This window comes from Gossypium arboreum, chromosome 7 (genome assembly GCF_025698485.1).
Source record: "Gossypium arboreum isolate Shixiya-1 chromosome 7, ASM2569848v2, whole genome shotgun sequence".
NCBI classification, from domain to species: Eukaryota; Viridiplantae; Streptophyta; class Magnoliopsida; order Malvales; family Malvaceae; genus Gossypium; species Gossypium arboreum.
Window position 1 is genome coordinate 13,730,246 of NC_069076.1, and position 4,534 is coordinate 13,734,779.

General features: G+C 37.9%; 1 non-coding gene across 1 annotated transcript; it reads left to right on the top strand.

Annotated features, from left to right (window-relative positions):
* The first annotated feature begins 4,029 nt into the window (after positions 1-4,029).
* Positions 4,030-4,135, top strand: LOC128296136 (small nucleolar RNA R71). The gene has a single exon (XR_008286685.1). It is a non-coding gene; the product is annotated as a small nucleolar RNA R71 (small nucleolar RNA).
* Positions 4,136-4,534: the final 399 nt, after the last annotated feature.

Sequence of the window (4,534 nt, forward strand, 5' to 3'; positions counted from 1 at the left end):
TAGCAACTAAAAACATGCATGAATCTCATGGCACAACCTCAAACATACCTTACTCTTGATGCAAGTATAGCCAACCTCTTCCTAATCCTCTTCCAAACCAAGTATGAAGCAAAACTCCTTCCTTATCCTTAGTATTTTCGGCCAAAAAGAGAGTGAAAATAGATGAACAAATTTTTTTCTTTCTTTCTTTAGGACATTCGGCCAAGAGCTATGGAGAAAGATGGACACTTTTTTTTTTTGTTTCTCATCCTACTAACATTAATTTTTTTTTATTCCATACCCTTATTTTATTCATTCCAACATAACCCACTTACCAAACATGTTTCATGACATGATTTTTGCCCATAATTCCTTGTCATGGCCGGCCACTAGCTATTGGGGGGGGGGAATTTGACATGCAAGTCCATTGTTTTGCATGCATGCTTTAATTAGTCCTCACACATTTCCCCATCGTACTTTCAAAGTTCACTACTAAGTCCCTTCTAGTGAAATTCACCTTTATAACACTAAATCAATCATCAAAAAATGTCACACACAATTTAACACATATCATAGGCATCACAATAAATTTTAAATTATTTTTATGCCTCGGTTTTGTGGTCCCGAAACCACATCCCGACTAGGGTCAATTTTGGGCTGTCACTTTAATATTGAGGGTAAATCAATGAATGGCTTGTTAGGCTTAAAGGGGTTCACTAAGGGTTAATTATGAGGGTAGGCTTTTATGGAGTAAGTGGGTTAAACTTAAGTGCCTTTATCATCTCGACATATCAAATCAATGGTGTGGTCTTGACATGCATAATCAAGCAGGTTCTAGAATAACGATTCAATATTGACGCACTCAAATCAACAATAAAAGTGAGCATGAAAGAAATAATATATGCTCTAAAGGATCAAGATCTCACAAAAATTATGGTTTTTTGATGTTTAACCTGTGAATTTCAACTCAAGATAATACCTAAATTTGGGGAAACAACCTAAAAATTTTTAATTCTTAAGAATCAAATTTTCATGCTTGATTCCTTAATGCCTTTAAATTTTAAACAGTCAATGCATAAATGCCTATGTTTTAATTCAAGACATATAAATAAATATCATAAATTAATCAAAATTCATTCTAATAGTGATATGAGTGATTCACATGAGAATAAGACTAAATTCAGGGATTTTTTCTGATAATGATATAAATAACCCCCCACACTTAAGATGTACATTGTCCCCAATGTACAAAGATATAATATTGAAAGAAAGGAAGAGAAGTGAAACTGCCCTGAGATTGTGGATGAAATTTTTGGATTAGCTAGAGCGAGAACTGAAGATAAAGCTGAAGGAAAGGCATGATTCTGAGGGATAAATGAGAAGACACTACTGTAAAACAAAATTAAGGGAATAATTCGATAATTACCATAAAGATAGATAGAGTTTAAAAATATAAAACATGAGTTTTCAAAAATAAATAGAAATTAAAGTAAAGAAAAGAAAAATAAAACGAGTTTAAAAGAGGCACGGTCGTGTTGCCCAACACTGGTCTCACACAGCAGTGCCACACGCCCATGTGGCTTGCGTTCAGCCCGTGTTTATCACGAAATGAGGAATCGTCACACGGCCTAAGGACATGCCCGTGTGTATAGGTCATGTGGTAACATCGTCATATCGCAGGGCCGTGCGCGATGTGGTTCACTTTTCCCACACCCGTGTTCTTTTGACAGTCTCAACCATGGGTGGTGAACAGTTTCGATCACGGTTAATAGACACAGGCGTGTCGCACGCCCATGTTGTTTTGGCAGGATTGCCCACGGCCGTGTTGCACGGCCGTGGCATTGTATCGAATCCTATGTAAGGAAAACAATTTTACTCTGTTCTCCCACAGCCATATCGCACAGCCGTTCTACTCCCGTGGTAAGCACACGACCGAAGGCACGCCTGTGTGCCTTGCCGTATGAATTTGGAAAACCTGCATTTAAGGTCTCAATTAATGATTTAGTTGTTAAAAACTAAAATTAAAAGAAGTTAACACTGTTAGTGCTCAGGTTGCCTCCTGAGAAGCGCTTATTTATAGTCTAAGCTCGACTTACCTTTTTGTTGCATGGTCATGGTGGTGCGAGGAGTTTACACTTCTCATTCCTACTATCAAACTCAAAATAAGGTTTTAGATGAGTACTATTTACCTTAAAAGTGCCAAATTTAGAATGAATTACCTCGACTGTATCGTATGGAAAAATGCTAAGTACCGTAACAAGGATTGCTCCATTAGGTTCAAAAGTGGCAATACAAGGATCTGCTGCATCTAGTAGTACTTGTCTCCAACCTTAAGTTGATTTGGTGAAACATTGAGCTCGTCATGGCGTGGTTTTGGTCTATCGTGTACTCTCGGTTTCTGTGTCTGCCATTTATCTAGTTCCTCGATTTGTAGCCTTCGTTCTTCATAGATGGGTTCTTTGTTGTTATTTGAACAAGGCTCATGTATGCTTTTCAAACGTATTTCCTGCAAAGAAGGTTGCACCACATGATCAATATTAGTAGAATTTTGAGCTTGAAGAATGGTTGTTTTGTTTCATCACCCACACAAAATGTGAGTTCACCTGTAACAACATCAATTATAGTGCCAACAGTTGCTAAAAAGGGCCTTCCTAAAATTAAAGGCACGTCACTATCCTCGTCTATGTCTAGAACAAAAAAATCAATTGGGAATATAAATTTGTCAATTTTAACGAGTACATCTTCAATAATGCCCCTAGGAAATTTGATTATTTTATCTGCTAACTGAATGCTCATCCTAGTTTGTTTGGGTTTCCCAAGACCTAGTTGTTTAAACATTTTTCAAGGCATGGCATTAATACTGGCCTCTAAATCATCCAAAGTATTACTAACATCTAAGCTACCAATTAAAGGAACCATAAAACTCCCTGGATCTTTCAATTTGTTGGCCAGTTTATTCTGCAAAATGGATGAGCAAACTGCATTCATCTCCACATACGATGTCTCATCCAACTTTCGCTTATTTGTTAAAAGCTCCTTTAAAAATTTAACTGCGTTTGGCATATGCGAAAGAGCGTCGATAAACGGTAAGTTAATATGCAATTTCTTTAATAGTTTAAGGAATTTACCGAATTGTTCATCTGTGCGGCCTTTCCTTGTCACATTGGGGTATGGCACCCTTAGTTTGTACTTTTTACTTACCGGTTGTTGCTCACTGTGGACTACCTCACCTTTACCTTTACTTACCACCATTCCTTGACTTGGGTTGGGTTCAGGTTCAGGTTCAACTAACCCTTCCTCTCCTTGAGTGGTAATCGCGTTGAGTTGTTCCCTTGGGTTAGATTCAGTATTACTTGGCAAGCTACCTTATGGTCGTTCAGAAATTAGTTTGGCAAGCTGTCCTATCTGAGTTTCGGGCCCTTGGATCGATGCTTGTTGATTCTTAAGTGTCGTTTCAGTGTTCTAAAAGTGAGTTTCTAACACTGAGATAAACTTTGTTAGCATCCCCTCAAGTTTAGGCTTCTTTTCCTGTTGGTAAGGTGGTTGTTGAAAACCCAGAGGATGTTGTGGCTTTTGATTCCCTTGACCACCCACGAGAAGTTGGGATGGTTCCTCCAACCTACATTATATGTTTTACTATATGGGTTATTTTGAGATCTAGAATTATTGTTACCCATATATTGGACTTGTTCCTCTCCGGTGCTAGGATTGAAAGGTTGATATTCTGTGTGCGCTCCTCCTCCATTAGAATCGCACCTCATCATGGAATGTACCTGAGTAGAACCACATAAGACGTTAATCTTTTTATTTAAAAGTTCTACCTAGTTAGATAGCATAGTAATCGCATCGAGGTTGAAAACAGCGGCTGCTTTTATCGGCTTTGTTCTCATGACTTGCCACTGATAGTTATTTAGTGACATCTCTTCAATAAATTCGTAAGCCACTTCAGGTGTTTTGTTATTGATAGTCCCACCAGCAGCTGTGTCGATAAGTTGCCTTGTTGAGGGGTTCACGTCGTTGTAAAATGTTTGAACCTACAACCATAAAGGTAACCCATGGTGAGGCACCTTCTCAATAGATCCTTGTATCTCTCCCATGCATCATAGAGTGTCTCTAGATCCATCTGCACAAAAGAAGAGATATCATTCCTCAACTCAGTCATTTTAGCCGGCGAAAAATATTTATGTAAAAATTTTTCAGTCATTTGTTCCCAAGTAGTGATTGATAGTTGTGGTAATGAGTTCAACCACTGTTTAGCTTTGTTCCTCAAAAAAAAGGGAAACAAACGAAGGCGAATGGCATCATCAGAAATGCAATTGATCTTAAAAGTGTCGCAAAACTCAAAGAAATTTGCCAAATGAGCATTTGGGTCCTCATCCTGCAAACCATCAAATTGAACAAACTGTTGGATCATTTGAAATGTGTTAGGTTTCAGTTCAAAATTATTTGCAGCAATAGTAGGCCTAACTATACTTGACTCAATTCCTATTAAAATAGGTTTAGCATAATCATACATAGTGTGTGGGGTAGGATTCTGATTTACTTGATCAGCAGA